The sequence below is a fragment of the Notothenia rossii genome (genome assembly GCF_949606895.1).
Source record: "Notothenia rossii genome assembly, chromosome: 7".
Lineage (NCBI taxonomy): Eukaryota > Metazoa > Chordata > Actinopteri > Perciformes > Nototheniidae > Notothenia > Notothenia rossii.
Genome location: NC_136905.1, coordinates 70,576,447 through 70,597,839, shown reverse-complemented (window position 1 = coordinate 70,597,839; position 21,393 = coordinate 70,576,447).

Here is a 21,393-nt window from a genome sequence, read left to right as displayed (position 1 = left end):
TCATGTGTATTACATCACTAGAAAGCACAGGATGTGCTTTTCACAGCACATTAGGGCTCAAATTGACTGCATGCATGGTGTTTGAAATATAAGCCTCCGTTTCCAGTCCCCCGCAAAGTTCAAGAATAAACTGATAGTTCTCGAAAACATGCAATATCACCACTGGATAGAAAACCTTTTCATATGTATAGCAAGCATTGTTGCTCTGTATTTGCAAGGTACACACCCAAATACAATCAGTCATTCTGAAATTCGTCAGGTAGATCCGACAGGAGGGCTGATTGGCTCCTGTGTCGACCTGCAGAGATGAGACACAGCCAACCCTGCACAGGAATGCAGCCCACTGAGCCCAGAATGAATGAGGCCTTACAAAGAGCGGGAGGGCTCGGTCCCAGGAAGTGCACATGATAAAGACATGTGTCTCCTGAGGGTCATTGGAAGGAGTGCATTTTGTAGTGAATGCAGCGTGTGCATGAAAGCATTCTCTCTACATATTTAACATATTATGTTCAGCAACTTGAGTGATCTGCATTTTTTCAAAGCGAGATTAACCAGTAATAAGTATTTTTTCTGAAACTATTAATTCTGTGTAGTTTTATTGTGGCACATTTACTAAATATCCTCTATAATTTATACAAAAACTAACTATTTCGCTGCTTTTTTAAGGTGCATTATTTCCATACAACTTTTTAAAATAAAGACTCATAACATGACTCCAAATGTGCAACCAAATAAAATAAAAATAAATACTATAAAACAAAAATATGAACAAAGTGCTGCATGTATTGAAATAATAATGTTTCATGAGTAATAATTACAAACACAATGCTGTGTTCCCTTTAAGTTTGTATTACTAAGGAAGTGTTTGTGATTATGTTAAGACTATAAAACTATTGCTCAAGACGTCTAGCTATCACACAAGCCTCTCCCTTCCTCCTCTGTGGTTCACTGTTCTGAAAAGGAAAGTTACTAAAGCTCTATTTAATGAACTGTCAGCCACTCCCTGTGGTTTACGCAAAGGTAAGATGAGTGGCATGCTGCTGTAGTCCTCACAGTCACACTCAGTAATGTGTAACAGGGCGTGACCCTCATGTGGCTGCAGATAAGCCCTTTAGGATTAATAAATGCAGGGATTTGCTTGTGACCAAAAACATAGCAACAGTTTGACCACGACATGGACATAATACAAAGTGCAGATGCATCTTTTTCTGTCGTCTTTTATGAGTCATCGGCGGGCAGGGCTCAACCACTGGGCCAGTATCAAATATTCACTGCCCTGACCGTGCTGCAACATGCCCGAGGAGAAAGCTCCTGCAGCTAAATTAAAGATGAGTCATGGAAATGTTTTCTATAGTCGCATTCATGTAGGAGTGTGAAGCTTCTAGAAACCAATAGAAACATTGTAGTCATTTTGGATCACATTCAATATATACTGTTGAATAAACTAAATTGAAAAACTTAGAAACAACTGTAGACATTAAAATGATACAATAAAACTTTATGAAATAATAGCAAAAATACAAGACCCTGAAGAAAACAAGCAGTAGGCTGCCACATGTATCACTAACAAAAGACCTTACAGCTGGTTCTCTGCAGCCTCTCATCATGCGTAAGCAGTCGTATCAAAGGGTCCCAGCGCCGGCCGAGCCTGGAGCTCTGCAGCGGGACGCTCTGCCTCTAACTGAGTGACACAGCATCATTTCAAGCCATCAGCTATACCGGATGCAGCACATCACCAGCAGGGCGTTAGGCACGAGTGGCCATGTCAGCTCGCTGCACAGGAGTAACGGCTCAATTATTCACAAGTACATCTCACTTGTGATCAATATGTTGATTAATGGGTTTTGATTATATTCTACTGCACCAGTTACTGTGTGAACTGTGAACATACATGCTGTGGTGGATTAACTCAAGTACTATACTAAGAATAACGATGGGATATGTGTACTACTAGAGAATTCAAGTAATTCCAATTACCCCCGCATTTATCAACTGCAGCATGAATACATTAATATACAATCATTATGATCACAAAAAATTAATATCTCTTTAGAACTTGTACAGAGTATTTTTTACATTGTGTTATTGTTACTTTTACTTAGGTAGAGGATCCTGATAATTCCTGAACAATCGCATATTTTGATATCTTAGGTCATGTTTGGTTTCTGTTATCAAGACTTTAGTGAAGAAAACAAAAGAAACAAGATCATAAAAGATTTTGTTATAGCATCATGATATTGGGTTAGTTTAAGGCAGGCTTATATTGTATATTATCATGTATGCTGTATGCTGTATGCTGTATGCTGTATGCTGTATGCTGTATGCTGTAGCATGGCTGACTAGAAACCTAGTAAGCTGATGAACTGGAAATCCACTAAGTGTTGTATTTTATGGCATGATGACGAACAGCATCGCAAAGGTCACTGGGATCATAATTAAGTAAATTTCTACTGATTTAAACTGCACCCTGCTAAAATTGGCATATACAGTAATTGTGTGATGCTGCTGTAATATGGTGCAAATGGTTTAACCATCACACACACACACATTTGGACATGCACATGCTCGCCCACAGCCCGCGGCCCGTGTAAAACAGAGCAGGCCATCATGAGTTTTCACCCCCTCCTCCCTCCCCTGATTATTCTAACTGACAGTGCACTCTGTCTTTTCTGGGTTGCCTCTGCATGCCTCTGGGGCAGAGAATGGCACGGAGATAAACTTAGCAACATCTAGCCGGGTCAGACTTCAACCCTAATAGAGAGAGAGAGAGAGAGAGAAAGAGAGAGAGAGAGAGAGAGAGAGAGAGAGAGAGAGAGAGAGAGAGAGAGAGAGAGAGAGAGAATTAGCATTAGCCACACAGCAGGTCAAAACAGGTTGAAATTACAGAAAATACCGTTCCTGTAGATTTATAAGGCATACTGGAAGTAATGATGAATAAAAAGGAAAACAAGGAAAACATAACCAAGAATATTTTACACTTGAGCATACTGTACACAACACTTTACGGTTTAGGAAACCAGTTTTTGGTTTCATACAGAAACATAAGTGGAGCAGCCTTTTAGCTTAGCACAACAAAACACTGAGAGCATGGAAAGGCAGCTAGCCTAGCTGTCTAAGTCTGAAGCCAACTAAATAACACGTTAGTCTATGTGGTACAAAAACCAACATGTAAAAATAACTTTTTGTCCGAGAAAGATGAGGTAACTTGCCTTGTTTTAGCGACTAGGAGACACAATTTCAGCTTGCAGTCCAGTGAACTGAGAATTAAAAAAGATACCGCTTCCACACAAATTACTTCTCTCATTGGCTGAGGCCCTGCACGTTTTCTTACAGCAGACTGCGAATTACTGTTACCATAACGTGTTGTTTTTCTTAAGAGAGCTTTAAAGGTGCAGGTACGAGGATTTTGTTTGCTTTTAACAGAGCAAGGCTTTGTTTCCAGTGTTGTTTGTACAAAGCTAAACTGCAGGCTGAAGCCTAATATTTGGCGTGTAAACATGGGTAGTAGGCTATTTATCTTCTCATCTACCTCTCGGTAAGTATTCAAATAAACATTGTTCCCAAAGTGCTAATCTGTGTATTTGGGCTTTTGCATGCAGGCCTATGTGTGTTTTTACTGGGTTGTATTTGAATGTGACAAAGGCCTCCATCATACCAAGTATTTGTTTTAGATATCATTGAGATGCTGACATTTCCGTTCTCTACAATATTACACTTCCATTAGAAAGGATTTCTCTGTGTCATTTTGTGAGCCCTATTATATCCATGTCTATGCTTTTTTTTTCCAACATGGTCATCCTGTCAATATTCTCTCTTCCCTCTCATGGTTCAGATTCCTGCTCTTCTGCCTCTATTACCTCCTGCTGTGCTCTTTGTCACCATAGCAATGTGAGCTGCCTGCCCACGCTTTCTATTATCATTTAAAAACAACATCTCCATTGAATAGAAATGAAAACACAGAAGATGCCTGCCTCAGTGAACTTTCCACTGTAAGCAGATTAAACCGTTTTATGATAAGATATTATTTGAATTGGTGGCAGAAAAAGAACAAGTGGGCTAACACCGTTCACTATTTCCTTTATTTATTATCCGTTAAGCTATATTTGGAACAGGCTTGGAGCCAGAGGGGGTACAAATATCCTGTGGCCATAAACACACAAAGGATATCCCCGGAGGAAGTGATGCCACACTGTCTTCTGACCACAATGCTTTAACAGGAAGTGATTCATAACCCAAATATGGAAATCTGAAAGATGTTTGGTGCTATGTGTGTTACTGTATTTGTTGCATCATACTCTTTTCATCCATTTAACATTTTGAATCATTAAGTTTGTCCAAAACATATTTACAGCACGGAAACCCTATATGGTGTATCACAGGACTACAATTGATTTTTTTTTTTACACGTACAATATGTCATTGTTTTTGTCAATGCAGGCAGCTTCTTTTAATTATGCTCCTCTCCCGAACACTGAAAAAAATGGTTAAATCAAAAAGTGTTTCTCAGATGCTGTTTGGCTACTGCAATGCTTTTGAATATCTACTTAAAAAGAACCAAGATAAAGATAAAACGTGTTTTGTGGCTTTAAATGGATGAAAAGTCAATATATGACAGTTTATGGCAGCAACCACCATTTACATGCGAAATGTAAATATTATATCTAAGTATTGTCTTGTTGGAGCTGGTTATGCAACACCATTAGACTCACACAGATGGAGATCAGCATGATCTTCAGCTTTTACACTTGTGATGAATGATGCACAAAACTGTCGACACAATGGCTTTGTTTCACTGAGGTAATCTGGCTAAAAGGCTGAAAAGCACAGACGGCAGAGGAGAGAGAGGCTTCAATCTGTGTCCAGGCCTCAGGTCACGTTCTGCTCTGATGACGAGCTCTCTGCTCTCCTTTCTATTTTCCCTCCTCCTCCTCTCCTCACCCAAGGTGACCTCTCTCTGTGATGATGTTGCAGAGAGCTTTGGAAAAAAGGGATCCTTTGCACCAAATTACTCTCAGCTATCATTTGTAGCGTGTCCTCTTTCTTATATTTTCTTAACTATGTAACCGACATACTACTACTAGTACACGATTATTGCTATTTGTTTTGTATTTTTAGAAAGTTCTTTTTCATGCTTGAATAAAGTCCCATTTAATTGTTTTCATCCCATTTTTTTACATTTAGTCTTGAAAATATCCCCCGCAAAATATTATATATTTTCAAACAGTTTTAGATTATTATTTTTCATATTTGACTTCATTTTTTCCATCCCTTTTACATGAAAATAACCTACCATAACTACTATCAAATAACCGTCATGAACTGAAAACACTTTGTAAAAAGGTTAAAGTCATAAGAAAACACAAACCAGACAACAAGGTAGTCTCTCCTTATCATGTGTTACTCTAACGGGACCCACATTTACAAAATGAACATTGTCATGTATCGAAGAAGAGTTGAAAAAAGCAATTGAGACCATATTAACCTCTTGAGGAAAATGTTAATTAAGCGTATAAATCAAGTGGGAGGTAATGTACATTTATCATAGACTTTTATACATTTGTTTATTTCGCAACCAATAAAAAAGCCCCCTGCTGGCCGTTCAAGAGAAGGCAGGTTGAAGGCTACTGCATTAAATTCTCTTTTAAGACCTGGAGGTCGATGTTTGTCATAGTGCAGTTGGCCTATTTTTCCCTTTTCAGACCATTAAATCATTGATGATAATAGCTAATAAAGGCCATTCAATGGGCTGATAACATTCAAAGCGAATTATCCTTGTGGATGGCACTCTGGGGTGTATCCCTGTGGAAATCCCTCCCTTGTGACTACATGCATATGTTTTATTGTAGTAGCTCATCCAGTCACACCCAGAGCTTTAAATGGTCTGCTTCCTGTCATGATTTATCTTCACAAACCTGCCTCGCTCAGCGCCTCTCTCCCACTGCCTGACTTTTGACTGTTGCTATGGAGACCAAGGACAGTAGGAAAACAGATTGACATGCTCACAGCGTGATGTGTGATCTGCTGGCAGTGTGAGGTCTTGTGGTGCATACATACAACCGTGAGAGAGAGAGAGAGAGAGAGAGAGAGAGAGAGAGAGAGAGAGAGAGAGAGAGAGAGAGAGAGATAGAGAGAAAGGGAGAGAGAGATACAGAGAGAGAGAGCTACAGAGAGAGACAGAGAGAGACAGGCAGATTTTGGGGCAGACAGAGGAAGGATGCCAGGAGAGTGTGTCACCACCGACTGGTCGGTAATCTGGCCAACACCTGGTGGTGCTACACACACAAAGCAAGAATAACAGAAAGAGCGAGTCAGTGTCTTTATGTAGCTTCTACTGTTAACAGTAAAGGTTTTTTCCCTCAATCGTGACTCTGTTTACGTTCCACCACGACAACCGTCGCAGGGCGTTAACAGCTTGCAGTGTGAGAAAAACAGACAGTGCTTACGAACACAGAACAAGTACAAAGTTGCATACTGGTTTATAGAATAAGGTTTCATAAATACACTTTCAAATCTCTTAGGGTGGCAATATCCTTAATCATATTGTTAAAAACCATAGTGGATAATATACACTCAACTATTAGAGATTCATGGGTTTAAAGAGCATTTTTGTCTTGTGTCTAACCAGCCTTTTTTTCTCTGCCTGCAGGGGAGCTCATATCTATTCAAGCTGTATACACAAGCCCTGTATAAAAACCCTTCTGGTACTGCAGTGGCAGTGTGTTTGTCCTACCTTGGAGTCATATCAAAAATATATTAACAATTAGTGGATACAAAGAGAGTCGCGGGATGTCTTGTAAAAAAGATGGTTAGCATTGGACCACTGGACCTATTAAAAAGATGTTCGTACAAAAAAACATTGCTGTGGGGGGGTCCCACACATCGCTGGCCTCACTGTCTTTCTTAGTTTGGTCAGGAAGACCTCTTAAGTGAGACAATCCAGGAAAAGCTACCTTAGGTTTTCTGTAAATGTACTGTTCCCAATATTCAAATATGTTATTAATGGCCATCATAATGATCAAATTCATCTGGTACAATTTTCTTTACCATGCTTTATGAGGTCAAATAAACAAAACAACACATTTTCACAAGAAGCAACCTTTCTTGTTAAATAGGCAAATAGTTCCATCTGAAAAACGTTTGCACTTTATATTCCCAAAATAAATGGTTTGCAATCTCATTAGAAGCTTTTAAATAAAAATAAAAATCACGGATAAAAGGAATGAATTCAGTCAAATAATTTAAGGGTTTCTAGTGACAAGAGGTGGAAGGAAATGAACATAACAATAGAACATGATGAATAATTTATGATTATTCATTATAAGGCAATTTATTTGATGATTACTAGTATGTTTATTTAGATAAATATTGTTACACTGGAAGGACACATTGTCAAACAGATGTAATGTTTATTGTAATGTTCACATCTTTCTTGCTGTTAATCCATGGTAAATCTTAGACACTTGTCACAATGATGGTGTTTATACAATGTGTCCATGTGTGCAGTGAGGACAATAGAAACGCGAGGAGAGGTTATTATGGGACTCAACGTGTCGTGTGTACATCAACACACTGCGCTGCCCTCATCATGCTGATGAATGCAGCCTCTTCTCCTCGGGTGGGAGGGAAAGTCCCTGTTTTTTCTCCTCTGCATGATTTCTTATGAATACATTTTCAAGCGGTCTCCATGGTTACCTGCAGCACTCCATCGTTTTACAAGTGTAGGAGATTGGGAGAGGGAGGGGGAGGCACACGGGAACATCTGTGTGGGGGTGTGTGGTGAGGAGGACGAGGACGAGATGAGGAGGAGGACGAGATGAGGAGGAGGAGGAGGAGGAGAAGGAGGAGGAGGAGGAGGAGGAGGAGGAGGAGGAGGGGTAGGAGGAGGGATGATATTGTAGCCACACTTCCTGTTTCCTATTCCCTCTCCTGTGTATCTGTCCTCCTCCATCTCTCTTGTCATATTCATGCCTTATTTGCCTCAGTGCATGCTGGGAAAAATGCAGCGCAGAGTGGATTTCCCCTCACAGAGGCACAGATAAAGAGACAATCGTTTAAATTATACAGTGGAATAATAACTGTTATCCTGTTTAAGTGTTGCATTAAACAGGATGACACTTGAATTGTAACAAATACTGGTGTTTTACTTATTACCTTTGACAATGAATATTCATCTGCAGTAAGCAAGCATTTTTCAAATAAGGAGAAGCATGCGCTAAGATTTACCCAGTCACGTTGACGCAGTGGGACATACAGGTCTAGGGTTGTTATAATCTAGGATAATACATTCTGATTTGTTTGTGATTTGCGTTGACCACCACACTATCAGATCAATACCAGTCCCCCTCGCACTCATCAGGATGAAAGAAAAAGAAATGGAGGGGAGAAGAAAAAGAAAGAGGAAGAGGGGGTTAGAGTGAGAAGCATCCAGTAAGAGCAAAGCTCAACAGGGGTATGAAAATGTTGAAATATTCATGAGAGAGAGACAGGAGAGCAGAAAGGAGAGAGACAAAGAATCAGACACAGTGTGCATGTCTGTGAGTGAGTATTATTCCTAATAAGAGGCCCCACAGCTAAGACGTATCCGACATCGGCTTTTATCTGCAGCCGCAGTTATAGACCCTAATTATCATGGACAAGAGCGTATACACTGTCCCTCCCTATGGAAATATATTTGCATGAAAATAGAGGGGTCAGAGGGGGCTGGGAGTATAATGCCCTCTTCAGTTGTGTGAGGTTGTGTTTTGTGTGAGACGGTGCAGGTTTGTTATGAGAGCCTGAAGGCAGAACTGGACAGAGAGCTTGTTGGAACATATCTCTGAAAAATATCAATGTTATACAACCTGTATCTTTTTTTAAACTGAGTGATTGCTGCATGTTGTTTTCAGATAAAAGGTACCATACGCTGCCCTCTGCTGGCCTGCAGCCTGCACTGCTGCACCGACAAAGATGGTGCAAAACAAATATTTTGAATAAGTAAATATAAATGAATCATGGTATTCTGACCATTGAAACCCCTAAACAAATCCTCTGTGTGTTTGTCTTCTCTCATATTGACTGTTGTTATGCAATGTGTTCTTATATCAGCTAAAAAAGCTGCTCCATGATTACGCTGCAAGTATAGTGCTGCCATACCAATGGCTGGATTTGTGTTATTTTAGGATTTAATTCAAAACACTTCTAATTACGTTTAGGCTATAACACAACTTGACTCACAATATACAGTATTTAAGTGAATTGCTGCCGTGTGGGGTTTAAATTAGTAACCAGAATTAGCAATTTTGGCTTGTTTTGATTGAAACAATAATTTCAAGGTACATTATATAAAAAGTTACGTAAATGTTAAAATGAATCTAGATGTTGAATAAAAAGCAAGACGCTAAGAAAGCAGGTGTATCTATCTGACATGCAGTTCATCAAATAATCATATTATTTTATAAATTAAACATCTGAGTGTTTTATTAGAACTTAATTTTTTTTTGAATTTGTAATACTTAACAGCAGTCGTCTAACGTTCAGTTTACAAAGTAATTACAAAAAACATAATTTAAAGTGATTTACAGTGCTAAAAAAAGTAAAAGAGCATTCTTTGCATGCGTTTCTTGTATGTGTGTGTGTGTGTGTGTGTGTGTGTGTGTGTGTGTGTGTGTGTGGGTGGGTGGGTGGGTGCGTGCGTGCGTGCGTGCGTGCGTGTGTGTGTGTGTGTGTGTGTGTGTGTGTGTGTGTGTGTGTGTGTGTGTGTGTGTTTACATACATTTCTATGGACAAATCTCAGCAGCCCACAGATTGAAAACTCTGACCCACATTTATAAAAGTGACGGTTAGACCAGACTAACCCAACTTGTCACCGCAGTGATTACTCTGCTCCACCCTGGGATAGACGGAGGTGCTGCTGGTTTGACTGGTCTGATCCTTGGATAAACGAACAAAAGACATTTATATAAAGACGTTTTTTTAGCAGTTTCACACTCCCCCTGACCTCTGTGCTCTGTTCACACATAACCACGAGATGTTGAGGCAGATAGAAGATAGTCGATATTTTTCAACCAGTGGTACAATTTGGAAACTAGGGCTCCCACTAACGAACGTTATTGTTATTCTTGATTAATCTGCTGATTATCTTTTTGAAAAAACAAGTAATCTTTTGCACATAAAATGTCATTAAAATGTAAAAAATATCCATCCCGGTTTCTCCAATGTTATGTATTGAAATGTCTAGATTGTCAGTCCAAACCCAAAGATATTCAGTTGAATATGATGAATATGTTGAACTGAGAAAAGTAGTAAATCTTTATATTTGAAGAGGCATTTTATGACATATTTGCATTAACTTGACAATTAATGAATCATTAAAAGAAACAAATGTTTTTGCTGCTCTTTTGCAAAACATTTCTTGACTCTTTAGTTGGAGATTAATGTTAATATTCTAAGAATTGTTAAAACCTTCTTGGTTGTACTTTTTTTTTTCATTTGCATACAATTTAAAATTAAACAAACAAACTCATGTCTTGCTGAAGGACCGGTTGATAGAACATGCTCTCCTTACACTACGTATTGTGCTTCCAAGAAAAGTCCCAAAAAAACAAGGAAAATTATGGATCTGTAAAATAAAGTATAATTAACAAGATGCTCTAAATATTTGAATAAGCCTTTCTCCATGATGCCAGGAATAGCATTTCGTTGGAACAACACTGATAGCGTATCAATGAATTGATTTAGTTTTAAAAAGAGTCCGATTTACTGTAAAGTGGAGTCAGTACTACAAAATATACTAGGTTTTACAGTAAGCTCTCTCAAACCCACTGAAACCAATACATGCCTTCAGACAAGAGATGCTATCACCGTCTTCCATTAATGTAATATATTGCAGCTAATCAAATTTATATTTTGAGTAACATCCTCCCAATCTTCCCTGACTTCACCTCCCTCAGGCTCAGAGGTTTGGCCCTGGTTCAAGTGAAACTCCTCTGTTTTCTCCCGCTCTCTGTCGAGACCTAACATGACATATTACTGGCTGTCTTGTCACTTGCCTCCAACCTCTCTGCTTTTATAATCTTCTCCAGCAGTCCCTAAAACCGTCCTGTTCAGGATGGGGAAGGGCCCTGCTGCTGGTGGGTGTTGCACCATAGTTGATGTTTCTCTGCATGTTACAGGTGAAACAGGCAGAGGGATGGGTTTCGCTGAAGCAGTCCCTTCACAAAGAGAAGATCGGCAAGAAGCAACGGTTGGTTTGAAGACAACAGAAACTCTCACAAGTTTATACACGCCTGATCCTGCTGACTGTATCACCACAGAGAAATCAAATATGAGACACTGTGTGTGTGTGTGTGTGTGTGTGTGTGTGTGTGTGTGTGTGTGTGTGTGTGTGTGTGTGTGTGTGTGTGTGTGTTTGTGTGTGTGCGTGTGTGTGTGTGTGTGTGTGTGTGTGTGTGTGTGTGTGTGTGTGTGTGTGTGTGTGTGTGTGTGTGTGTGTGTGTGTGTGTGTGTGTGTGTGTGTGTGTGTGCGTGTGTGTGTGTGTGTGTGTGTGTGTGTGTGTGTGGAAGGGATTGATCACACTGAAGCTTTGTTTCTGAAAGTCAGGTGACTCTTTGAGTGTCAGATGCCCAGGAGGTGTTCTTCATAAAGACACAATGATCTGTACAGTCTCTACTTTTAGCTTCATTTCCTGTGCATTAATTGCATTTAACAGATTTCCAATTAACTTAATAAATTATTATTAACGGAGGATATGACCGGAGGATATGACCTCTAAGAATTGCAAAATAAAACTTTTCAATGTTGATCCAAGTTCCAATTTAAATTGCCAATAGATATTTTTTAGCCTTTTTTTCCTGTCATTTTTTTCAGGGCTTGTGGTTCTGCTATGACTTGCTAATGTTCTAATATTCAGTAAGGATGCATATACTGTCATTGTGTATCTTTTGAGCTACTTTTATCTTTGTAATGTATATCACTGCCCAATGTAATGCTGTTTCTCAAACAGTTACAATGCTTCCATTCTTATCAAACTACACAGATTAAAATAAATAATTATACATACATTTAAAGCATGGATGAAAATCAGGTGACATTTTATTCAACTAAAAGCTTGAAGACGCTTGTCCCATTTTCAAAAGTGTAGTGGTAGTGCTGGAGTGTCTGGGGCAAAGTGTTTAGGGGGAAACAGTGAAATAGAGTGAAGAAGAAGAAGAAGAAGATATACTTTATTCATCCATTACAGGGACATTTCTTTCCCCACTCTGTTGTGTTTACACACACTGCACACACAGGGGAGGATATACATGCAGAAACACAGAGAATATACATGCACGCACACAACCACAGCCTCAAAGAAGGCCTGATGACATTTGGACCAGCGCTGCATTGTCTCAACAAACAGGCAGAACAACCAAGTGCATCATAATTGTACAAAGTTGTGAATTTAAACATCACTAATGATATAAGATAATTATTCATAAGGTGTTTTTTGACGTGTCAGATGTGAGATAAGAAGAAAAATATAAAAGGATAATAATATCCAGCCAATACGATATTGAAACTGCAGAAAACAATATATCAAAAAGACAATAAATGTCAATGTGTTATGTTATACATGTTCCACAAACATGTAAGATTGAGTTTTTGTGTCCGGCTTCCTCCTAAAGACACATTTCAGGTTTGACAGCAAATCTGTTCAGGAAGGATTCCTCGGCTGTGATGTGCTGTGACTCTGTTACGCAAATGTGATTGTGAGAGACTGAGCACACTGAGAACATGAAACCCCACAGCAATTATTGATACAGCAGTGCTTTATTTCTCTCCATTACTTTTTGATGGCTGAATGTTTTTTGTATTTTTTGCAACTGTTTGCTTCCTCTTCACTGCATTTTAGTGGAAAATGCACTTTTTACTCTTCAACTAACAGCTGTAGTTGCTTTAGAGTTATAAATAAAACTTGAATGAGCATAAAAAATGATGCATTAAATCTAAATAGTTTTGAAAACTCACATTGTTCTCTGAATTCTTTGCACTGCCTTGCAAATTTGCATGCACAGAATACATACACATTTACATATTTATGTGACTTTTTGTAGATTTAATTTCACGTATTCCTTACACTAAGCAAATACAACCATTGAATCCAATTATTTTTAAATGACCTCAACCTTGGTTTGACACAAGGTTAACATGCTAAAATATATACCGAAACCCAACACTAACACTTTTTATTTGTTATACCTTAACCAGATTTAGATCTTAATACACACATAAGCGTGAGATGTAAGTTAGTAGTTTTTGCTTCAGTTTATTAGTTTTTTGAAAATGTAATACATAACAGATCATATGATACCCTACAGTGCAGGGAGAGGCATGAATTCAGTCGCGATGAAAAACGATTACGACATTATATAACAACAGCTATAAAAAGACTGTGTGTCTATATAAACATTAATGTTATGTAATGAATAGGTATAGGGCCTATTGCCTCCAGACTATTTCTTGAGTGCATGAAAGTGAGCAGGCTGTGATCTGAGGATAAATCACAGCAGAAAGTCAAACCGGACTGGGCAGACTGGGAGGCTGAACCAGGTGAGAAGTGGAAGAGAGCTCGTTTGGCAGTCTCCCACGCTTTCTCCAACAATAACCGCCTTCAGTAACAAGTGTCCTCACTGCTCCCATCAATACACCTCCAGCACTCAGTTCAGCTCCCATGTGACACATTCATAAGGCACACATTGTTGTCTGTTTGTTCCTCAAGTCACAACATCACATGAGTACAGAGGCCTGTACGACGAAGCCGGTTCAACATAACCTGGATATGTTTGAGTTAGCCGGTTGGCCTAATCCAAAATATACGTACGCACTCTCGCTTAAGCGTTCCTACCGGGTTCCTACGCGGGTTATCAAGTGGATGGCTCAAGCCACCCGTGTCCTATCTAGTTAGGTACGCGTTCACATGAAAGGGTCGGTATTTGGAGCATTCGACCAATCACAAACATGATATTAGACAAATATAATAATATTCGACAAATATGAAGACGTTAAACTTAAAACATCCATGACTTAAAAACATCCATCCATGACTTAAAAACTTTATCCAGGATAAAAGCCGCATAGGTACCTGCAAGGTGAATAGCCTACAGCTGGTAAAAGAAAAAGTGTTTCAATGCGTACATCAACAGGTATGATATCACTGCTCCGTCTGAGACACGAGTGGATCTGGACTTTAATTACATTTGACTCGTGTGTTTCGTCAACTTAATGTGTTGCTTCAAATAATATCTGCCAGTGTAGTTTGGCAAGTATGGGGGTTATGTTTGCGGACGTTTTTGAACCGGTAAGAACTCTGGCTGTGCTGTTCTGGACAAGTTGCAGGCGGTTGATGGATTTTGCTGGGAGACCGGAGAGGAGTGCATTGCAATAATCCAGTCTTGAGAAGACGAGTGCATGAACCAGTTGTTTGGTGTCATCAGTTGAGAGTGAGGGCTTCAGTCGGGAAATATTTTTCAGGTGAAAGAAAAAGGTCTTGGTGATATGTTTGATGTGGGCTTGGAAAGACAGAGTGGAGTCAAACCTTACACCAAGGTTGGTGACACCAGAGGAGAGGGAAAAGAGCTGACCATCAAGGGAGGGGCTTATGTTCGCGGCCTTGGCAAGCTGGTCGGTGGTGCCTATCAGGATTGCCTCGTCTTGCTGCTGTTGAGCTGGAGGTAGTTGGTGGCATAGGAGCGGATGTCTTCCAGGCAGGTGTTTAGGGTTTGGATAGTATTGGTGGGATTGGGTTGTGTTTTGATATATACCTGGGTGTCGTCAGTATAGTAGTGGAAGTTGATGTTATGTTGTCTGATGATATGACTCAGAGGTAATAGATAGATTAAAAACAGGATCGGCCCCAGCACTGAGCCCTGTGGGACCCCGCATGTCACTGCGGTGTCGTCTGACCTGGAACCCCCCAGAGACACGTGGTACTTCCGGTTAGGAGGAGAACCACTTCAGAGCCGTGTCCGTCACCCTGGTGTAGATCTCGAGGCGGTGGAGGAGGATGGTATGGTCCACTGTGTCGAAAGCCGCACTCAGGTCAAGTAGGACCAGGATGCTGGGTGACATAAAGACATGCACATGTTGCAAACATCCAGACATTCAAGCAGATCCAGACAAACAACAAGTGGTGTCTTAAACCTGATGGGAGGAAATTTCACCTGATGTTTGTTTGAGACATTTTTACGATCCTTTCCGTAATGTAGTCCTTGTGTGAAAAAATTACAAAGGATTATGTAAATAGTTCCTCTTATGATTTTATATGTAGAAACCGGTACCTAAAGCTGCAAAAGGGATAATTAAGTACGAACATAAAGATGAGTAGTAATAAAACAAGTGACATTAATAGAAAATACAAGTACCTCAAAAATAATCCAAAAGTATACTCGATAAATACTGATGGTATCTAAACCTGAGGAGATTGAGATCCAAATTACTAATAGTGAGCAGGTTTATTTTTTTCTGCAGGAGAGTTTAAAGATTTCTGATATTGTGTGTTGTATTTCCCTACGTGTGTTTTGAAAGCAGGTGACAAAATGTCCCATGGACATGTGTCTTAAAATAGTGCTTTGAAGCAACAATCATGCAGGAATGTCGTGTGATCTGTTTGCCTGCATTCCTCAAACCTCCCTCACCCCCTCGCGTACAGCTGACTGTTAATACAAAACAGTTAGGACAGTGTCACATATTGCATAAGGTTTTTAGACCAGGCAAATGAAAAACTAGTGTAACCATAAAAGCATGTAATGGAATGTCCATGACCAACATTTCGACTGTATCCTCTATATGCAAAATGTAAAATAAATCAGCATTTGTACTGTATGTCCTTGGGCCTCTCTTTTTAAGGAATTAAATATGTATTACAATAGGGACTAACTGACACAGGTACATCATCTCAACAACAAAGGAAACATTAGGTAAATTAACTCAGACTAACACAAGGAGACAAACATTATTTATGTTGTACAATTGTCCTGTGCCTGTTTTCTAAAGGACAATTCATCTCAAATTAAAAAAAGAAAAATGTTGCTCTCACCTCTAGTGCTATTTATCAATCTGAATTGTTTAGGTGTGAGTTAACTGTTGGAGATGATGGTGGTTGTGTCCGCAAATGGCAGGAGCCAAACTGGAGCTTTCTCTTCATATCAAAGGGATTGTTAGATTAAAGCAAGATTCTCTAATTGTGTCTGCAAGTGGAAAGTTGCAGGACAATGATGAATGCTCAAACTATAACATTTGCAACACTAAAATGTAGATCATACACACCAACCAAATACTTAGGTGCATAAAACTGAACAAGGGAGCTCCATTGCTATTAAATCAACTTTTAATTTTAAAAGGAGGTTTGTTTCATTTCTTATTTTAAAATGAACATCATTTAATTTGTAGGAGTTTGTTAAAAGAAAAACATTTTATACATCAATCAATTTATCCAATACATTTCAAAATGTCTAGTCTTTTAAGGAACAAATTCAAGTGCTGTCATGTGATGTTACTTTAGGAGTACGTTTTAATGTGTGAACGTTGTTTATCTGCAGGTTGATGCAGGTGAAGTTTCTGCGGGTTGCAGGTTATTTAATAAATTCATGTATAACAAGAAGTTATTCCAAAGGATATTTTCTTTTAGGATGAACATTACATTACATTTCACTTGTTAGACGCTTTTATCTAAAGCGTCTTACATACATTCAGTACTGTGGACAATCCCCACAGGAGCAACTTGGGGTGAGGTGTCTTGCCCAGGGACACAACGACATGCTGACTACAGTGGGACTCGAACTTGCTACCCCCTCATTTGAAGTTCAGCGCACTATTCACTGAGCCACAGCCTCCCATATATAAATAAAATAGAGATATTATGCTTTTGTTATTACTTGAAATGTTTGAGTGTTAGTTCAGCTGACTGTGGATGAACATGTTTAGATGTAAAACAAGTATGTTCAATAAAACATTACATTCAAGTGAATTGTTGTTTTGAATATCCTTTATGTAAGTCTAGGGTCATATAACAGTCCATTTAATGGGACTGAATGGTCAGTAAAACCCAAACACAGGGCTAAAACATCAGCAGTGTTGTGAAGCAAAACACATTTCATCAAGTATCCCAGAATCCCGTAACACCTGGAAAAAGTTATCTGCGTGTGTGTGAGGGTGTTTTTGTGTGTGCATGAGCTCAAGTGTTTGAGGAGTTGGGGAACAGCATACGGGTCTGCAATGCCCTCAGTGTCTGTGACTGTTTTTACTGTCATCAATGGGAACTGTGTGATACCATCTAACCTCGGCCTCAGCAAAACAGTGAAAAACATCACGACCACGGAGACAGTCCAAACCGATACTGCTGTAATTATGCAAAGAAAACCACAAGTTACACAGAAGCAATGACAATCCCACAAAGTCAATAAAATAATATTTGATCACACTCATGTGTCATCCAGGTAGAGTTAAGCATATATGAATGCATATACATGATGCCTGTTAACAGTTAGTGAGTACAGCAACGTGATAATGATCTTCAAACACTTTAGCACTGTCTCATTGTTCATATAGACTTTTTAGCTGTTTACCCACAACAGCAGGCTTCAGCGTGAGCTCCCAAACCTACACTGACGGTCCAGTGTGACTCAAACAGACATGAATACAGTTACAAGCGCTCTCGGCTCAGACAAGTGCTCACATGCTAGAAAAGAGAAAAGTGTCGATGGATTTGCATCTTATTTCCATCCCAGTTAGGTGCCTGGAGTGAGGTAGGATGGCGTTAGAAACCAACTGTCTTCCAGGAAGGAGGGAGGTGGAAAAGAGGGATGTGGGAGAGGACAGGGGGGTCTATCCCACTGAGCAAATTGACAAAGATGACACAACGGGTGCTGGAGGGGTTGATTCGTTGGAAACTGTTGGGTTTCATGTTGCATCCAGGGTACACTGAGACATCCTTGATGTCCACTGATCTTTGTTTTGTTGAAGCACCTTTCAATTCAGCATGTGTGTTTGTGTTTCTCTCCTAAACAACCATGAGATCATCTCTTTGCCTCGGGCTATTGAACAACAGCAACTACTGCGAGCCGGGTCTAGGTGGGTATTCACTTTGTTTGGAGAGTCATTTTTAATAAAAGGATCAGAAATAAAAAGGTTGCAAATTAGTTATTCTCTTGCTTTGCAACAAAAGTGGGTATCAAGATGCTTTTCACACCAACTTTTGTAAGCAATCAAGTCATTGGGAAACAATGTGAACAAAATACCTTTCTAGGTCAGATTTCACAAAGTGTTTCACAATAAAAACATCAGGTGATTTAAAATGGTGGGTACAGAGTTTTAATCCAAATGAAAAGTTGATTTTATGAGCCATGGCTTGAGTCTTGATTCGGGAAAAAGGAAAAACAAATAAAAACAAATCAGAGGATCTTAGTACAGAAGAATATGATAAATTATTTCCTTGTTTTAGCTAATTACCAAATTGATTATCTCAGAATTCTGGGAATGGTTTTCTCTGAAATTAGTTAGCATACTTCATAAATACAAAATACATCATTAACTTGAGAGCTCAAATTCATTGAAAAGTTTTGCTAGCTTTGCTTGACAATATAAACCTTTAAAATGTCTTAATTTGGCCAAAAGGCAAAGGACGGAGGACCCAGAACAGAACCAAGGGGAACACCAAAATACAGATGTCATGTTTGTTATTTACACCACAGTTGTCAGGATTGGGGAATATTAGGACTCAAATTAGGGATTAGAGAAGGGACTAGAGAAGGGATTTGAGAAGGAACTTGAGAGGGGACTCGAGAGGGGACTTGAAAAGAGACTTGAAAAGGGACTCAAGAGGGGACTTGAGAAGGGACTTGAAAAGGGACTTGAGACGGCCGGACCGCCGACAGCCTCTGATTGTGTTACGTTATTATGAGAGTGCTCTCATACTTGTTTGATCCTGAAATGGTATTTATATAAATATATGTTTGTGTATATGTCCGCATCTGTAGCCTGTTATTGTCTCATTATACCGCACAGTGAATTAATTCAAAGTAAATATATAAGTCATCATGAACACAGTTCTGTCCATCAGACAGTGCTGCTGTGCCTCCTGTCATCATTAATGGACGTCTCTTTAAAATGACCACTCAGAGGAGAGGATTTCTCATTTCTCTAAACGCCTGCAGCTTTCACTCCTCTCTCCTCAGTTCCCCTCCTCGATTCCTCCGCTCGCATCTCCTGTGGGCGGGACTAAGACACGAGGATAGGAGTCGAGGAGGGGAGTTGAGGAGGGGAAATTAGATAATTGAGAAGCCTTCAATCAGACACAGGAGGGCAAATACAGGAAGGAAGACCAGACACATGGAGAACAGAATTTCAAAATAAAACCATGACAAGACAGACAAAACTCGGGAGGACGGCCCGGGGGCAAGGCAGAGGAACAGGAGGTGGTCTTGGGCAGACGGCCCGGGGGTAAGGCAGAGGACCAGGAAGGGGTCTCAGGCGGACGACCCGGGGTCAAGGCAGAGTTCACGGATGGAGTCTCGGGCGGACGGCCCGGTGGCACGGCAGAGGCAGAGAAGCGGCTAAGGCCGCGGCGGGCATGATCAGGGAGCCAGGCACAACGACGGGCCGGCAGGACAGAGTTCGTAGCCGGCGGAGCCACTGGCGGAACAGGTGCACTGGGAGCAGGCGGAACAGGAACCAGTGTTGTCCGGACAGGAACCCTGGACGGGACATGTGCTGGTGCCAGTGGGACCACGGACGGAGCAAGGACCGGCATCGAAGGGACCTCCAACAGGACAGGACACGGTGCCGGCAGGAAACCCGGCGGAGCAGGTGTCGGCGGGACCCCCAACAGGACAGGACCTGGTGTTGGCAGGAAATCCGGCGGAGCAGGTGTCGGCGGGACCTCCAACAGGACAGGACGTGGTGCTGGCAGGAAATCCGGCAGAGCAGGCGTCGGCGGGACCCCCAACAGGACAGGACACAGAGTTGGCAAGATCTCCAGTGGAACCCCCAACGAAACAGGACATGCAGTTGGTAGGACCCCCGACGAAACAGGTGTCGGCTGGACCCTCAATGGAACAGGACATGGAGTTGGCAGGACCCTCAGCGGAACCCCTAACGAAACAGGACATGGAGTTGCTAGAACCCCCGACGAAACAGGTGTCGGCTGGACCCTCAATGGAACAGGACATGGAGTTGGCAGGACCACCGACGAAACAGGTGTCGGCGGAACCCCCAACGACACAGGACATGGAGTTGGGACATGAGTTGGGATTTGAGAAGGGACTTGAAAAGGGACTCGAGAGGGGACTCGAGAAGGGACTTGAGAGGGGACTTGAAAAGAGACTTGAAAAGGGACTTGAGAGGGGACTTGAGAAGGGACTTGGAAAGGGACTTGAAAAGATACTCGAGAGGGGACTCGAGAAGGGACTTGAGAAGGGACTTGAGAGGGGACTCGAGAGGGAACTAAAGAGGGGATTACAGAAGGGAATAGAGATGGGACTTGAGAAGGAACTTGAAAGGGGACTCGAGAGGGGACTCGAGAGGAGAGTTGAAAAGGGACTTGAGGGAGGACTTGAGAGGGTACTCGAGAGGGGACTTGAAAAGAGACTTGAAAAGGGACTCAAGAGGGGACTTGAGAAGGAACTTGGAAAGGGACTTGAGAAGGGACTTGAAAAGGGACTCGAGAGGGGACTCGATAGGGGACTCGAGAGGGGACTCGAGAGGAGAGTTGAAAAGGGACTCGAGAGGGGACTCTAGAAGGGACTTGAGAGGGGACTCGAGAGGGTACTCGAGAGGGGACTTGAAAAGAGACTTGAAAAGGGACTTGAGAGGGGACTTGAGAAGGGACTTGAAAAGGGACTCGAGAGGGGTCTCGAAAAGGGACTTGAGACGGCCGGACCGCCAACAGGAGACGGGGACCTGGAGCCGGCCGGCACACCGACAGGACACGGGGGGCCGGCGTCGGCCGGAGAGCCAACAGGAGACGGGGAGCTGGAGTCGGCCGGTACACGGACCAACAAAAATCTAAAATCGTGACAATAGTCTAAGTCAGGGGTCCCCAAACTTTTTTCTCTGGGGGCCACATTATCGTTCCTGAGTGTGATGAGGGGCCGGGATCGATCATGTGGGCTGTATACTAGGCCACTGCCTGTTATAGCCATAATTTCTAGCACAAAATAGTTCATCATTACAAGTGATTTGCAAAAGAAGTGAGTACTTCACATGTTTTTCAATTTGAAATACCACAGGTATTCCTTTTATTTTCTAATAACAACCATGTAAAAATAGCAAGGAAAGGTTAGAAAAACATGGTGATTGAAAGTTTATGAGTGATACAATAGAAATGGTAGGCCTATATTACAGTGAGATGAGAAATCATCAAGACAAGAAACTTGGTGAAC